General features: G+C 42.6%; 2 protein-coding genes across 2 annotated transcripts in view; both read right to left on the bottom strand.

Annotated features, from left to right (window-relative positions):
* Window positions 1–18,914, bottom strand: part of CDH13 (cadherin 13) — a 916,091-nt gene that overhangs the window by 80,305 nt on the left and 816,872 nt on the right. The gene's annotated exons all lie outside the window — the stretch shown is intronic.
* Window positions 1,595–18,914, bottom strand: part of LOC143807255 (zinc finger BED domain-containing protein 6-like) — a 34,729-nt gene continuing 17,409 nt past the window's right edge. Inside the window, exon 3 of the mRNA XM_077288602.1 lies at window positions 1,595–1,736. The gene's annotated coding sequence lies outside the window, so the exon portion shown is untranslated. The remainder of the gene's footprint in view (window positions 1,737–18,914) is intronic.

The following is an 18,914-nucleotide window of genomic DNA, read 5'->3' as shown; positions in this document are numbered from 1 at the left end:
TGCTTTTCTTCAGCAGGGACAGGGAAGATGGTTAAAATTGATGGGAAGATGGATGGAGCCAAATACAGGACCATTCTTGAAGAAAACCTGTTGGAGTCTGCAAAAGACCTGAGACTGGGATGGAGATTTGTCTTCCAACAAGACATTGATCCCAAACATAAAGCAAAATCTACAATGGAATGGTTCACAAATAAACGTATCCAGGTGTTAGAATGGCCTAGTCAAAGTTCAGACCTCAATCCAATCGAGAATCTGTGGAAAGAGCTGAAAACTGCTGTTCACAAACGATCTCCATCAAACCTCACTGAGCTCGAGCTATTTGCCAAGGAAGAAGGGGCAAGAATTTCAGTCTCTCGATGTACAAAACTGATAGAGACATACCACAAGCGACTTACAGCTGTAATCGCAGCAAAAGTTGGCACAACAAAGTATTAAGTTAAATGGGCTGAATAATATTGCATGCCCCACTTTTCAGTTTTTGAATTCCCACAAAAATTTAAAATAACCAATAAATTTTGTTCAACTTCATAATTGTGTTCCACTTGTTGTTGATTCTTCACCAAAAATTTACATTTATATATATCTTTATGTTTGAAGCATGATATGTGGGAAAAGGTTGAAAAGTTCCAGGGGGCCAAATACTTTTGCAAGGCACTGTAGGTGATGTGTAAAAGTGAAGACTAGCACCACGTGATAGCACCACGAAAACAGGAGCGTAAAAAAAAAACAGAGAAACTGAAGAAAAAAAGCCACTGGAGGAATTGCTATAGTGTAATATGAGCAAGTCCAGTGTTTACAGCACAAGGGGTTCATCAGCAATCAATAGTCGCTGGCAGCAAAGATGGAGAGACAAACTTGTTTACAGAAAAAAAATAGACTCTGATGCAGGAGGGATTGAAGTATGGACAAACTCAGATAACAGTTTGCTATGCTTACAGCAGATGAAGTGTTAATCAGCAGGTCCAAGCAAAGGAAGTTGATGCAGCTTGTAGAATCCACAGGAGTTTGCAGAGATGATTGCAGCTGAAAGAACTAGATGGGGGCAAACTCCAAAGCACAAAGTACTTGAATTTAAAGCTTAGTTAATACTCAGGCAATTGTTTGTCTAAGTCAGCCTTAAAAGCAGGGGCGAAAAGACCCCGGCCGCAGCAGAACCCGTGGGGGTGAGGAGTCCACAGCCCCCAGCACAAACTTCAACTGGATGCGTGTCCTTGGCCATCAGAGAGAAAAAGGCACCATTTGAAACCAGTATCTATTTTGGGCAAGACCTTAACAGGATATATATATATATATATATATATATATATATATATATATATATATATATATATATATATATATATATATATACACACACATAAGGGTTTAGTTGAATGCACAATCCCTTTAAGACCAGAACTGGTAGTTGATTTTTTTATCTGCTGCAAATGAAACAAATACAAATGGGAGATATAATAGATAATTAATTACTGTCTGCTGTTAGGGTATGTGCACACGTTGCGGATTTCTTGCAGAAATTTCCTGAAGAAAACCGGAAATTTTCTGCAAGAAATCCGCATTTTTTTTTTTTGCGTTTCTTTTCCGTTTTTTTCGCGTTTTTTTAGCATTCTGCAAGCGTAATTAGCTTGCAGAATGCTAAAGTTTTCCAAGCGATCTGTAGCATCGCTTGGAAAACTGACTGACAGGTTGGTCACACTTGTCAAACATACTGTTTGACAAGTGTGACCAACTTTTTACTATAGATGCAGCTTATGCAGCATCTATAGTAAAAGATAGAATGTTTAAAAATAATAACAAAAATAAAAAAAATGCTTATACTCACCCAGACATCTCCTCACCGGCGTCCGTTCCTCTTCCTATAGCTGGTCTGTGCGCACAGGACCTTCCGTGACGTCACGGTCACGTGAGCGGTCACATGACCGCTCACGACCAATCACAGGACAGTGACGTCATCGGCAAGGTCCTTCGCCGCACATCAGCTACAGGAACCGAAGCGACAGCATGCAGTGGAGGCGGGAAGACATCGAGGGTGAGTATAGGACTATTTTTTATTTTAATTCTTATTTTTTGACCACTTATATGGTGCCCAGTGCGTGGAGGAGAGTCTCCTCTCCTCCACCCTGGGTACCAACCGCACATAATCTGCTTACTTCCCGCATCGTGGGCACAGCCCCGTGCGGGAAGTAAGCAGATCAATGGACCCCTAGGTGTGCGGAATCCCCTGCAATTCCGCATTTTAATGAACATGTTGCTTTTTTTTCCGCGATGCGATTTTTTCGCGGAAAAAAAGGCTACATTTGCACAAAAAATGCGGAATACACTTAAAATAATGGGAGGCATATGTAAGCGTTTTTTTCGCGTTTTTATCACGTTTTTATAGCGAAAAAACGCTAAAAAAAACCGCGAAAAATACTTAACGTGTGCACATGGCCTTAGAATATTATCATTGTCTACATCAGATATACCAGCCCGGCCATCCCGGCTCCGCGCCTATCTCTTCTTCATTTTTCTCTGTGGCCAGTTAAACGAATATTAATGAAATGCAGTTGGCGCCAGTTATACGACCTGGGAGGCTGGAGAATTCTTCAAAGGGAGGAAAAAAATTGACTTGGTTGCTAAGCTAATGAAGTTTAAATCAGGTTATGGCCCCAAGGCAGACGGCACGTGTAATCGGCAATGGCCCTATATTGAGGACGCCTGTGTCAGGGCTGAAATGGCTTCTTTGCACTGAATTGACTATGATATTCCTATTCACTGGTATCTAACATTACTGAAGACACGGAGACCCTATAAAAGCTCTAACAGCCGAGGTTTTATTAGACTTTCAGTTACGCCTTACACGTCACATCTTAATGCCCGGTGATATGACCATATAATGCCATGATGAAGCTGCCCAGTACCTCGGCTTTTGCAAGAATAAAGAAAAAAAGTTTAGCTTTTTGCACTGGGATATAACTAAGGCATAAATTAAAATTCTAGCTGTGCTTAGGAGTGCATAGTTTTATTATTGAATTGTAATTTTAGCAAATTTTGAACCACATTCAAGAAACGCATAAGGTAAAAAACCAGGAAACTATTCCTGATGATTTGGCAGATGGAAAGTCCAAAATTGGTTACTTTGCCCAGTTAAAAGAAGTGCTCACCTATCCACTGGCAAAAACTTGTTGATCGGTGGTGGTCCAATCTCTGGTGTCAGCATCGATTGGCAAAATGAATGAATTACCAGAGCGCATGCTCTACCTACGCTCCACTCAATCCCTGCTGGATGTTTGAGGTCATTCTGGAAGCTCCTTAGGGAATGAATGGAGGGGCGGTCATACCTTCAACTTACCGTGCCATCTTGTAACCAGGGTAAATGTTCCCTGGTCTGCGGATTAGTTGTGGGTCACACACTGATCAATAAATTATCACCTATCTGGTGGACGGCTCATGGGTTGACTATTCAGCCACTGCAGAATAGTCCTGGAGGTAGCGGCTCGGTAAGTGCTACAATCACGCCCAGAGCACTTCAGGCTCATCTGCATATGGATTTTTCAGCTACACAGTGGCAGATTTTCTAATAATGATGTAGACAGGCTCATCTTTTAAGTAGCTAGATGATAATATAAGCACAATAATAATAACTTATTTTTTATAGCTGTACACTATGTTCCAAATTATTATGCAAATTACATTTTTATCAGATTTTCCTAAATGGTCGGTGCAAATGACAGTCAGTCTAATAAAAGTCATCACCCGTTAGAGTATACATCGAATTTTATTGAAGAAACCTCCCAATGATAACAGTATAATCTCCAAAATGAATAAAAACTCAAAATGCACTGTTCCAAATTATTAGGCACAGTAGAATTTCTAAACATTTGATATGTTTTAAAGAACTGAAAATGCTCATTTGTGGAATTTGCAGCATTAGGAGGTCACATTCACTGAACAAAAAAGCTATTTAACGCCAAAACATCCCAACAGGCCAAGTTACATGTTAACATAGGACCCTTCTTTGATGTCACCTTCACAATTCTTGCATCCATTGAACTTGTGAGTTTTTGGAGAGTTTCTGCTTGTATTTCTTTGCATGAAGTTGGAATAGCCTCCCAGAGCTGCTGTTTTGATGTGAACGGCCTCCCACCCTCATAGATCTTTTGCTTGATGATCCTCCTAAGGTTCTCTATAGGGTTGAGGTCAGGGGAAGATGGTGGCCACACCATGAGTTTATCTCCTTTTATGCCCATAGCAGCCAATGACTCAGAGGTTTTCTTTGCAGCATGAGATGGGGCATTGTCAGCATGAAGATGATTTTGCTCCTGAAGGCACATTTCTGCTTTTTAAACCATAGAAGAAAGTTGTCAGTCAGAAACTCTATATACTTTGCAGAGGTCATTTTCACACCTTCAGGAACCTTACAGGGCCTTACCAGCTGTTTCCCATGATTCTGGCCCAAAACATGACTCCTCCACCTCCTCGCTGACGTTGCAGCCTTGTTGGGACATGGTGGCCATCCACCAACCATCCACTACTCCATCCATCTGGACCATCCAGGGTTGCTCAACACTTATCAGTAAGCAAGACTGTTTGGAAATTAGTCTTCATGTATGTCTGGGCCCAATACAACCATTTCTGCTTGTGAACACTGTTTAAGGGTGGCCAAATAGTAGGTTTATGCACCACAGCAAGCCTTTGAAGGAGCCTACACCTTGAGGTTCGAGGGACTCCAGAGGCACCAGCAGCTTCAAATATCTGTTTGCTGCTTTGTAATGGCTTTTTAGCAGCTGCTCTCTTAATCCGATGAACTTGCCAGGCAGAAATCTTCGTCATTATGCCTTTATCAGCACAAACACTTTTGTGCTCAGATACAGCCACAAATCTCTTAACAGTACAATGATCACGCTTATGTTTTTGGGAAATTTCTAATGATTTCATCCCTTCACCAAGGCATTGCACTATTTGATGATTTTCAGCAGCAGAGAGATCCTTTTTCTTTCCCATGTTACTTGAAAACTGTGACCTGCTTAATAATGTGGAACCTTATTTTTAAGTAGTTTTCCTTTAATTAGAATCACCTGGAAAACCAATTATCATATGTGTTTAAGATTGATTTCAGTGATCCATTGAGCCCTGAGACACAATACCATCCACGAGTTTATTTGAAAAACAAAACAATTAAATCTTTATGACACTTAAATCCAATTTGCATAATAATTTGGAACACAGTGTATAGACTCTTATTTCTGATGATAATACTATAGATTAGGTTGATCTTCACGATAGATTCCTCTTATTGAAAATGGACCATGATACTTCGGATACACCCACTGGACACTTGAAGGCTCAAGTGTCCAGTGGGCGTATCCGAAGCATCGAAGTGTCATGATAAATTTCCATACAAGAGTTTTACAAAATACTTTTTTTAATGGGTATCTGTTGTTACAATTGACTAATGGATGCAAACTTTAGAAATATCTCAAATGGTGGTGACTGGAGCAGGTTATAGGGGTTAATTCTGCAGAGAAATACCCTTTCATTGTCAGTTGTATGAGCGACCCTAGTGGTGAATGCAGGGAGTTACTATACAAGTATCACAGTAGGGAGGATGCAATTTAGAGGTGAGTCAATAAGCATTATGGCCATTTTTTTTAATCAGTATCTCACTTTTTATACAAGTTCTCAGTTGTTCCCTTTTTTTCCCACCTAATCGTCTCTGGTTCATATTCGTTTCCATCCTTCAGCATCAGGGTTTCTCTCCTAAAATTGCCCTTTTGTCTTCCTTGACAACAGCAAAAAGAGAGCATATTGCAAAAGTGATACAACAAACCTTTAGTTTGCACCCCCGGCGAGGGAGCTGACACCGCTAACAGCACGCACGCCATTGTGCATGCTGGAAGCCTCCTAACACTCCAGCTAGAAGTCAGACTACTTGAAAAGTTTGCGCTGCTATTCAATTGCTGCTGGTCGCTGTGACTGCGGCGAGCTCAGGAATTGACAAAACATGTTATTCCGTGTGTTAGCAAGACGATGCCATAATGATATACAGTAATACAAAGAACTCATAAGCAGAGGCGACACATGTACTCGGTAAAATTAACCTACCATAAGACGTACGGGGAAAATTGAGCCTGATTTACCTGCAGCGCTTTCATTCTGATCACAAAAGTGGCTTCTTACGAACATGACAGATGCAATGCGGAATATATTAGACCTCGACACGTATCGGAGCTTTGTATTCAGAGCATGGTGGAAACTCTTGTTTTCGGAATTACAATTTACATGTCGTTAAAAAAGAATAAATTAAAAGAGAAAGAAGACAGGAAGATTTATTTTTTCATCTCCAGCAGTAAAATTAATTTTTTTTATTACTGGCCCTTTAAGGAGTCTTATTTCGCGAGTTCATCAATATTCATGCCTTAATGGAGCACTAAAGGCAATGACCTGACTGTCAGGAAAAATTAATGTGATGCAGAAAAGCTTCTGCAGCTTTCTTAAATATTTCGTATTTCACCTCCTACCATCTCTGCTTGCAGTCAGTGAATTGAGACCTCCATATTTACACCCGGAGAAGGAAAATCTCGATATCTTTCTCGAGTGAAAGTTTGTTACAAATGTATAAAGATAATATTCTGTAACATAAAAAGACAGTTACCCCGTGAAGTGGAGGCAACGGTGAAACTTAACAATATAGGACAACATTGCCTCATCAAAAATCTGTTACTTTGAATCACACAACACAACATGGCGGGAGATCACATCAAAGGAAAGGAAACACCAGCCATCTATCCCCGGGAAATTGTTAATTAAATACACTGCAAGGAGCTGACAGTACACCCCCCACACTGCCCTAAATTAGACAACAGCCATGAACTAGTGCCAAGCAATGCATGACTCTACTGCAGGATCCCATCTAATCAGCGGCCTAGGATAAAAGGAAGTTCAATGTTTTGATGCCACATTTTATTCAATACTCCAACAACTGTTGAAAAGACACAAAGGTGAATTATCCAGATATATGATGTTCGAGATAAAAACTATTATAATGCTGCCCCTATGTACAAGAATATAACTACAATAATATTGCCCCCTTTGTTCAAGAATATAACTACTATAATACTGCTCCTATGTACAAGAATATAACTACTATAATACTGCTCCTATGTACAAGAATATAACTACTATAATACTGCTCCTATGTACAAGAATATAACTACTATAATACTGCTCCTATGTACAAGAATATAACTACTATAATACTGCCCCCTATGTACAAGAATATAACTGCTATAATACTGCTCCTATGTACAAGAATATAACTACTATAATACTGCACCTATGTACAAGAATATAACTACTGTAATACTGCTCCTATATACAAGAATATAACTACTATAATACTGCTCCTATGTACAAGAATATACTGTAACTACTATAATACTGCTCCTATGTACAAGAATATAACTACTATAATACTGCCCCCTATGTACAAGAATATAACTACTATAATACTGCTCCTATGTACAAGAATATAACTACTATAATACTGCCCCCTATGTACAAGAATAAAACTACTATAATACTGCTCCTATGTACAAGAATATAACTACTATAATACTGCTCCTACATACAAGAATATAACTACTATAATACTGCACCTATGTACAAGAATATAACTACTATAATACTGCTCCTATGTACAAGAATATAACTACTATAATACTGTAGCCGCTATCTACAAGAATATAACTACTATAATACTGCTCCTATGTACAAGAATATAACTACTATAATACTGCCCCTATGTACAAGAACATAACTACTATAATACTGCCGCTATGTACAAGAATATAACTACTATAATGCTGCTCCTACATACAAGAATATAACTACTATAATGCTGCCCCTACATACAAGAATATAACTACTATAATGCTGCCCCTATGTACAGGAATATAACTACTATAATACTACTCTTATGTACAAGAATATAACTACTATAATACTGCCCCTATGTACAAGAATATAACTAATATAATACTGCTCCTATGTACAAGAATATAACTACTATAATACTGCCTCCTAGCTGTGAGGTTGTGTGTCTGTAGCTCTCCTGATGTCTGGAGCAAGCCCAGGGAGGGGCCACCCTGGGCGGGGAAGCTCCCCAGGCAAGGCCCAGGCTTCTCGGCCTACACTGGGACAAGGCTCCCAGACTTCTCTGAATGGGAATGCTAATCCCAAAGCCACTGTGAGACCAGTGAATGCAGCGAGCCAAAGCTGCAGCAGTTCTGTGAAAGAGGAAAAAGCTGCAAGTAAAGTTTTGAGAGGAAAATCTCCTCCAAGCCCAGCAAAGAAGCCAGAAGTTAAAGTGTTGGTGAGTGATGTTACACAGCACAGTATGAAGTCCTGTAACTCCCCGGTCAGTAAGCAGCCCCTGCCTGGAGCACAGGTGAAATCGGCCTCAGGTGTACAGATCACCTCTCCTGCTTCCAGGCAGAGACGGACGTCTTTGGAAAGACAGACTATCCAGGAGAACTTGCAGCAACATGGCAGTGTGGCGCTGTCAGGACGCACCCGGTCGCAATCAGGTGGCAGCGATAAACCTGCTGCGGAGCCTGCATCCAGCCGAGGAGCCACAAAGCCATCTGTGGTGGAACTGCACAAGACTGTGGTCAAAACCCCTGAGCCCGTGGTCAAGACAAAACCTGTGCAGCCGGCGTGTGCACCCGAGCTGCAGCTAGCGGACGAGATACCGGGACTGGTCAGGAAACTGGGTGAGTTACAGCAGCAAAAAAAAGCGCTGCAAATGGAAGTAGACTTCATCTATAACCTAAAAGTCACTAATCCTGCCTGTAATGATACGTATGACCTGAGACTGAACACACTGGGGGTGCAGCTGGCAAGTGTTGTGCAGGACATTGAATCTGTGCTGGAGGGCATGGGGCCCCTGGCTGAGACCTACAGGAACCGCGAGCGGTTCGCCTCCTATAAGCAGGACTGTGCTGTAGAGACCGGGACCCCCCAGCAGCGGACACGGCCAGTGTTACAGGCTGCCCGCTTCTGCTTCCAGGAAGGAAAAAAACTGCAGCAGCAAGCAGCTGAGTGTGAACAGGAGCATGCACTTCAGACTCCAGCAGAGGCACCACAGGTCCCAGAATGCCCCACGCAGGAGCAGGACTGTATATGTGAGACTGTTTGTGCTGCTGAGGCAGCTGAGTGTGAACAGGAGCATGCACTTCAGACTTAAGCAGAGGCACCACAGGTTCCAGAATGCCCCACGCAGGAGCAGGACTGTATATGTGAGACTGTTTGTGCTGATGAGGCCGAGGCTGAGGCACAGACTGGGGCTGGTGATGTTGTGCCCATGGGGTCGGGGGTTGGAGGGGTTTCACTTTCCGTCATGGACGTGGCACTGTCTGAGGATAATGATGCTGCTAATGATAATGTGCATGATATGTGTGACTATCCCCCTTTACCATCTAGCGCACAAGGTGTGACAGTCCCCCCCTGCTGCAGGCCCTCTCCCTGTCAGTCGGCCCAGTGTGACCCGGCAGGTGCCCCCCAGGAATGCCTGGAGCCGCGGCGCCCCATCCTTCACTTCCAGCGCCAGGTATACCGGCCAGACGTTTAAACGTATTATGTGGTGCGGTTTAAATACATAGGTGCCAAGGAGGATCTGCCACAGCGCAGGTATGTGGTGAGAGAGCTGCTATGCAGCCAGATGGGGTTTGTGGTAAATGAGATACTGGCGGTGTCTAACCTTCAGGACAGGCAGGGCTACGAGGTCAGTTTCAAGCTACAGTGTGACCTGGACAGGTTCTGGGCCAATTACCCCAGGTTCAGAGACGCTGAAGGCTGGAATAAATTTATATTGGTTCCTATCTCCAGGCCGGACACAGTCACGGTAAATATCACCTTCTGGAATGAGGCCGTTCCACCACAGGACATCGAGGTGTGGCTCCAGAGACACTGTGACCTCGCCTCTGGACTCTCCAAGGTCAGAGATGAGGATGGTATCTGGACAATGGGGTGGAAAGCTGTGGTGAAACTGCGGCAATTTAATAACATTACTGCCCACTTACCCAACTCCTTCTTCATTGGGAGGGAGAAGGGAAGATGTTATTACCCCGGGCAGCCCAGAAAATGCTTCAAATGTGGTGGGAAAGGTCATCTGGCCAACGCCTGTACTGTGGTGAAGTGCAGCCTGTGTGGGGAAATCGGCCACGTCGCTGCGGTATGCCGGGATGTTAGGTGCAACCTCTGCGGTAAGATGGGCCACCCTCACAGGGACTGTCCAGACGCCTGGCATAATATCTGCAGAGTCTTCCCTGATGAGGCTGTACTGGCAGGGGCAGAGGCTCAGGAGGATGAGGATGTGGTGGCAGGGGCACATGAGGGGGAGGATTTAATGTCAGGAGAGATGGTGACCAGCCCAGATGCCCAGCAGGAGTCCATTCATGTAACGCCACAGAAGCAGGGTATAGAGGGTGCAGAGGGGAACATGGAGGTCCAGCAGCCTCAGGTAGCCCCCCCCCTCAGCATCACTGTCTGTATCTGATGACTGGAGCATCAATCTTAATAAAAGGAAGAAAAAGAGCACGTCCTCCCGTAAACCTGAGGCAGAATATGACACCGGTCAGAGAGCTACTAGGAAACTTCAGAATTCTGCAGGAGTGATGGTTGTGTCCAACAAGTATGGAGTTTTATCTGAGTCTAATGATGATGATTATGAGACAGAGTTGAGGAAAGTTGATGCAGAGTGTGACAGGGACACTACTATACTACTATAATACTGCCCCTATGTACAAGAATATAACTACTATAATATTGTCCCTATGTACAAGAATATAACTACTATAATACTGCTCCTATGTACAAGAATATAACAACTATAATACTGCTTATATGTACATGAATATAACTACTATAATATTGCCCCTATGTACAAGAATATAGCTACTATAATACTTCCCCTATGTACAAGAATATAACTACTATAATACTGCTCCTATGTACAAGAATATAACTACTATAATACTGCTCCTATGTACAAGAATATAGCTACTATAATACTGCTCCTATGTTCAAGAATATAACTACTATAATACTGCTCTTATGTACAAGAATATAACTACTTTAATACTGCCCCTATGTACAAGAATATAACTACTATAATACTGCCGCTATGTACAAGAATATAACTACTATAATACTGCTCCTACTGTGTACAAGAATATAACTACTATAATACTGCTCCTATGTACAAGAATATAACTACTATACTGCTGCTTCTATGTACAAGAATATAACCACTATAATACTGCCCTTATGGACAAGTATATAACTACTATAATACTGCCCATATGTACAAAAATATATCTACTATAATACTGCCCCCTATGTACAAGAATATAACTACTATAATATTGCTCCTTTGTACAAGAATAACTACGATAATACTGTCCTCTATGTACAAGAATATAACTACTATAATACTGCCCCTATGTACAAGAATATAACTACTATAATACTGCCCCCTATGTACAAGAATATAACTACTATAATACTGCCCCCTACGTACAAGAATATAATTACTATAATACTGCTCATATGTACAAGAATATAACTACAATAATACTGCTTCTATGTACAAGAATATAACTACTATAATACTGATCCTATGTACAAGAATATATCTACTATAATAATGCCCCTATGTACAAGAATATAACTGCTATCATACTGCCCCTATGTACAAGAATAACTACGATAATACAGTCCTCTATGTACAAGAATATAACTACTATAATACTGCCCCCATGTACAAGAATATAAGTACTATAATACTGCCCCCTATGTACAAGAATATAACTACTATAATACTGCCCCTATGTACAAGAATAACTACGATAATACTGTCCTCTATGTACAAGAATACAACTACTATAATACTGCTCCTATGTACAAGAATATAACTACTATAATACTGCTCCCTATGTACAAGAATATAACTACTATAATACTGCCCCCTATGTGCAAGAATATAACTACTATAATACTGCGCCTATGTACAAGAATATAACTACTATAATGCAGAGTCCTGCACTTTTTGCAAAATTCAACCTCCAATAATAGAGTGGATTTAGAACCTGTTATAACACTGAGGACTCTTCTTGTTCCAAAAATCAATTTTGCTACTGAGGTGCTGGTGACTTGTGTCTCTTAATCTCACATATATACCAGTTACTGCCGTGACTGCTGGTAGAGGCTTGCTGGTGTTTCACTGGGGACGGTTATTCTTTTTTTGCAGGTCTTGGTCCCTTATTGTCAGTGCTCTTCACACTTGCAGTTCATGCATAGCAAAAGTGTGAAAAGTTATTTTCTTTTTGAGGTCAGGACATTATGTTGAAGCAACAGTTGTCGATCACTATTCCCTCTCGTGTGGCCAACTACAAATGTCATTATTGAACATGCTTTTCTCTTTCTATATTTGCTATATTCAAATCTAATTTTTCATAGTGAGAGACATTATAAAACTGGATACATTGAGGGTAGAACTGACCCAAAGATCTAACATTAAATATGGAAAATAAATGGCTTTTTAGGGCGAGGCAGAACCATGACCAAAGTTGAGGATAGCTATGACTTAGCTATGACTATGGTCAATCCATCAGAAATCCTGAAAACTCTACAAATAACTCAAATTCTAACCCAAGTCCAGCCACAACCTGAGAGCAAGACTCGGGAGGTTAAATCCTAGAAGTTCAGACCATTAAGATTTATGGTTAATTCCAGTATTAAGTGAATATTTATGTGCTTCAACAATCTAGCAAGGTAGTGGTAAACTAATAAAAAATAACTTTTATTAATACTTTAAAATTCTGAGTAAGACAAGACCCACAACAAACACTACAGATCCCAAAAAAGCCAAAAGGGCACCAAATACACAGAATCTTATAAATTAGGATTACAGATAATAGACCATTTCACCATGTGACCTCCCAACGCGTTTCATTTCTCAACTCATCAGGGGAGGAAAAGATCAGGTAGCAGGGTTGGGGGAGGAAGGTGTTTTCCTATAAGGAATAAACCTCCTTCTCATTCAAAAACATATTGCGGTCTGCCACCGCCCTTGTCTCGTCGGTTTTTATGTTACCTGTTAAGGTATCACTTCCTTTGACCCCGTGGGCTGTATGCGCCACCTCTGTTATTCCCGGGACAATGTCCTTATCTTTCCATGCGTTCCACGTGTGTTAAACCGGAAGACAACCTTGAGGTTGCTAAGGCCAAGCCCCTTGACTCAAGCATCTGGGATCACCCACCACATGCGTAATCTAAATACGTCATCCAAATAGCTGAACCCGGCTTACTTACGGATGGGATCCGCTCCATATTCAAGAGCGGCAACACAGCCCGTCACCTCGGGTACTACGCCGAGCCCAACATGTCCACTGGCGGTATCTGCTCTACACTCGAGGGCGGCAAAAAAGAGGCGGTCCGTCACTTCCGGTCTATCGCTCACAACATCCGGTGGTGGCGCTCAGCTCATCTTCCTACCTACAACTGCGCCTAGAGAGGCAGGCGCCGTGGGAATAAACATATAATAATATGCGCATAATCAAGGAGAGTGCCCCGAAAAACACTACTGCTTCTAAGGTGACAACCAACATTAAAGATGGAATTAAAGATTTATTTTATGAAACAAAACAATTGTCTTGAATAAATTCGACTAAAATGGTAAGTTAAATTATATCAAAACCACAATAATGCCCTTGGGTCATGAACATACAATCTGGTTATTCATTTCATGTAAATCCTACCAACTCAAGATATTGAGGGAGGAAAAAAAAAAAAATCGTACGGCATGTATCAATTCAAAAGCCAGGCCCAATAGACACGGCAAGCATGGGTAGAGGCTGAACAAAAGTAGGACATCGGGGATCAGGGATTAGAAATAACAGATACTAGTAAGCCCTACTTTATTCAATCTGTGTTAGGACTCTGAACATTTTTGATTACCTTTTGTGCATTACTGCCCTTTTCCAAGATGGCGTCTTTGGTCTCATGTGCACTGTGTCTTCCTGCTATAAAACTCCACCAGCCTAGAGTATTCTGCCTTGCATCCAGCTCCTGACCTCTGGTTACTCCCTGGCTATATACCTGCTCCTGCTACTCTCCTCTGAGTTCCTGCTGCATACACCAGTTCCAGTAATCCTCCTTTTTTTTTTTTTTTTTTTAGGCTAGAGTATCCTGTAATAATTATAGGGGATAACTCAGGAGACTCTTTGCGTGGAACAAGACAACTACAGGACACAGTTTTATAAGTGGTAAAGTCTATATTATCACACGGTGATTTAAACAGGTGCAGAGAGAAACTCAAGTCCACAACACTTGGAGTAAATATTAAATACAGCTTAGCAGTCTATAGGAAACTTCAGAGGAAAATGCAATCACGCAGAAAGTCTATGAAGCACAATTATTCTTGAGGATACTTGACACGAATAAGTCCTTGCTTAGTCCTAAACACAGATAGATATGCTTATAAGGCAGTTCAAATAATATCTTAGCTCAACCAGGGAGGCCTGGGTAATAGTCTCAGGTTCTTGCACAGCAGCAACAGCTTACATGTCCAGCAAATGCAGATGGAAGTAAACATGAGCAGCAGATGAAGGAGGATTACTGGAACTGGTGTATGCAGCAGGAACTCAGAGCAGAGTAGCAGGATAACTCCACAGGTTTACAGGAGCAGGTATATAGCCAAGGAGTAACCAGAGGTCAGGAGCTGGATGCAAGGCAGAATACTCTAGCACAGACTGAAGGCTGGGGTGGAGTTTTATAGCAGGAAGACACAGTGCACATGAGACCAAAGACGCCATCTTGAAAAAGGGCAGTAATGTACAAAAGGTAATAAAAAATGTTCAGAGTCCTGACAATCTGTTTCCTACCTAGCAGCGGGGGTTGGCCACCCTATATGTACGAGATGGCGCCCCCGCTCCACGACGGCTGTACCCTAACTAACCCTGCATATCCCTAGTCTAAAGAGAAGAAAAAAAAGAAGAAAAAAATGAAGAAAAAAATAAGATAAAGACATAAGAGTAGTAAGCATACAGAATGAGCAGGATGTATTCTTAGGAGATAGATGGAAGTAAAAGGTGGTAAAGATATACATATAAGGACCATAGGTGCCACAATATATATGCCTATTGTTCTTTCCTAGAAGACCCCTGCCTAAACAGTGGAGGTTGGCACCCTAAAGGGGAAACGACAGTGGCGCCCCCACTCCGCGGCAATTGGGACCAGAGGGTGCTACAGTGTGAAACGACACCGACAGGTTTCAATAAGACCCTTACCTTCAGCTGTTTTTTATAGTACATGGCCTGAGAGAGGGTAATCTAGGGACTTTGTTATTGTTTAGTGGGCACACAGTAATCATACATTGACAAAAGCTATTGCCTCGAGAGAACCCTGGTTGCGTAAGGTTTACTGCCTGATAGACAAAATTGAGGAATTTAATGTGGGCAATCTTTTAGTTCGACTGATATTTATAAGATTCTGTGTATTTGGTGCCCTTTTGGCTTTTTTTGGATCTTATGTGTTTTGTAGTGTTTGTTGCGGGTCTTGTCTTATTCAGAATTTTAATGTATTAATAAAAGTTATTTTTTATTAGTTTACCACTACCTTGATGTAGTATCAACTGGATTGGTAGATATCGTTCAAACCTTCTTCAACAATCTACTTTTCTTTTGTGACCTTTCGCTTGGTTGGGGATATCACCATTACTAAGAATGAGGGGCTTTAGGTCCTACTTGGCTGGAGAGTTGGCCACAAAAATGATTATTTGGCCCTACTTGGATGTCCTTCTCACTTCTAAAGTGTCTGCTAATGCATGACTAAATCTTTAGGTGGGAGCAAGAAGTTGGATCCCTTGTTCTCACTAATGATTGAAGCTGAGAAGAAGAGGCTGTGATGACCTTTTATCAAGCAAAGTGTCCTACAAGTATAAGTTTTATTACTTTGGATCTTTTCTTGATGGTGTTGTGTTTGAATATGCTTTTCTTTCCTGTAATTACCTGCAAATTATAAGTAGTTCAGTTTTTGGAATCTTTACCCTTAAACCAAGAATGAGACTTGTTCTTGGTTAGAGAGTTGGCTACAACTGTGAGTGCTCAACTATTTACAACTTCATGAGTGGTGGTTACTCATGCATGGCGTACTCTACAGACGAGAACAAGTACTTGAACCATTTCTTTCTCAGTAGTGGTCAGAGACCCTGAGAAAATGGTTGTGTTGACCTTGAAGTTAGTAAATAGAGATGAGCCACCTCCCTAGTTTTCGGTTCGTCGAACAGGGAGGTGTTCGACGAACGTTCAACGAACACCGTCGAACCCCATTGAAACCAATGGCAGGCAAACACAAACACATACAAACACATGGAAAACACATAGAAAACACCTTAAAAGGTGTCCAAAAGCTGACAAACTGCTCAGAAGAAACAACAAACACATGGAAAAGTCACAACTACATATAGTCATGCGAAAAGAAAAGAGGTGGAGGAGTAAAAGGAGGAGGAGACACATATATAGGCATGCCATGCCCTTCTAAAATCAAGAAAGGCTGGAGTAAAAATCTAAACTCGCTCTACCAACACCCAGATGTCTTGACAAAAAAAATAAAAAAATAAATATCTTTAGGTAGAATGGCGGCGGGTCCATTCAGAACACTTTCCTTAGAAGATGTAGTGGTACCCGCGTTGGGAGTTGTGCCAAAAAATGAACCCAATACATTCAGACTAATCCACCATTTGTCATATCCAAGGGGCAGGTCAGTAAACGACAACATCGACGCGGAACCAAGTACAGTAATATGTACTGTACCTCCTTTGACGAGGCAATCAGGCGGGTCAAGAAGTTCGTAAGGGGCACCCTAATGGCCAAAACATACATTGAGGGGGCGTTCCGGTTACTACCTGTGCCTCCGAATAGTGTTCTCCCATTGGGCTGCTTCTGTGAAGGAGCATACTACATAGATCGCTGTTTGCCCATGGGGTGCTCCATATCCTGCTCACTATTTGAGGCATTTAGTTGCTTCCTCGAATGTGTCGTCATGGACGTTTGTAAGGCGGCACATATTATCCATTACCTCGACGACTTCTTATGCCTGGGTCCAAAAGATTCGTCATAGTGTGAAAACACGCGGTAGTCCACCTGTGAGAAGGAGAGAGCTGGAGGGAGAGTGGACACCCCAGAGCCGAGGGGTTAGATTGAGAAAGAAAGAAGGCGGTGTAGCTTAGCTTGCTTCATGGGTGGGGTACGCGGCTGAGTAGCACTAAATTCTACTGGGCCCAAATGATTTCCTGGGCTAGATGCCGTTAAAAAATAGTACTTAGGTAAACAGGCGGTGTAGTTTGCTTCATGGGTGGGGTACGCTGCTGAGTAGTGGATCGCCCCCAGGCGCAGTGCAGTGGGGTACTCGGTACCGGGTCCCTCTGTCTCGGTTCTGGGGATGTCACGGTGGCCCTACCCGGTCCGTGGCCCTGCTAAGGGGGCGCCCAATTAAAGGTGTAGTTTGTCAAGTGTTCGTGACGCCACCTGTGGTATTCGGTCCGGGTGACCGACGCTGCTAGGGGTCCGCTGGGGTGATGGAATGGCAGCTAGATGGTATACCTTCCCACAGGTGAAGTATGTCCCCAGGGCTTCCCTTGATGAGTAGGTGGTAATGGTGGATGTTGTAAGGTGCGATGAATAACGAGGACACAAAGGTTGCAGTCTCTTTATCTTTTACTGAAGACTTCAGCATCCACAGTCCAGAGTACCGTTCACAGGGCTGGCTGAGTCCGGCCGGTCCAAAGGCACATCCAGAGTTCCCTTTGCAGGTGGAAATCAGTAGCCTTCCTACTAGCGCCTGTGTGTTGTAGTACCTCCCTGCTGAGCACCACGGGATAGTCCTCACAACTGTCGTGTATATTTCTGATGTTCTTTCTCTTCGTCCCCCAGATGGTATGGATGGGACGACCCGTATGACGGGGTGAGCCTGGAGCTATTTTATAGGGACCCTAGTGACGCCCCTCTCCCACAATTTGCCTCCGTTGTCTTCAGTAGGTTAAAGGTTGGGCAGCCAACTTGGAATTAACTGTCCTGCCGTTGTTTGAAGTAATGCGTAGAGCCTATTACTCCCTCGGTGTTCTGGCCACCGGCTACGCGCCTCAGAAGGATGTTGCCGATCTTAAGGCAGGACTCCTCCTGGTATTATCTCCTTGTGCTGTGATCTAGTTTCTCACTTCTCCACAATATACTTCGCTTCTTGTCCTTCCTTAGGATGCTGCCACAATGAGGTGCAGGCGCAGCTCCATAACGTTCTATCTCTTGCTATGTCTCTGTCAGGATCCCACCCCTGACAGAGACCTCTGTCTGCAGCTCAGATGTTCCTCCTTCTCCCCCTGTCTGCCTGACAGGTCTTCTCTGGGTCGAACCCAGGTAGCTTCTCTCTAACTTCCTATCCAACCCCCAGTTTTACCCGAGTGTGAGGAGTGACCTAATAGATAGAACCATTTGATCCCCCTGGTGGCCGGAGTGTGAAGTGTAGTGTGTGACTGTGATACCTGGTCAGGTGAACTCCTTTAGTACCATCAGACGTACCATTACTCCCCCTAGTGGAAGAGCGACAATACTTCAACGACCAGGACTCTGGGGTGCTGCAGTAGCACCAAATTCTACTAGGCCCAAAAGGATTTCCCGGGCTAGATGCCGTTACAAAATAGTAGTTAGGTAAACAGGCGGTGTAGCTTGCTTCATGGGTGGGGTACGCAGCTGAGTAGCACTAAATTCTACTAGGCCCAAAAGGATTTCCTGGGCTAGATGCCGTTACAAAATAGTAGTTAGGTAAACAGGCGGTGTAGCTTGCTTCATGGGTGGGGTACGCTGCTGAGTAGCACCAAA

The sequence above is a fragment of the Ranitomeya variabilis genome, chromosome 2, assembly GCF_051348905.1.
Source record: "Ranitomeya variabilis isolate aRanVar5 chromosome 2, aRanVar5.hap1, whole genome shotgun sequence".
NCBI lineage: Eukaryota > Metazoa > Chordata > Amphibia > Anura > Dendrobatidae > Ranitomeya > Ranitomeya variabilis.
The sequence above is the reverse complement of the archived record's forward strand: the minus strand, read 5'-3'. Positions and strand labels throughout refer to the sequence as shown.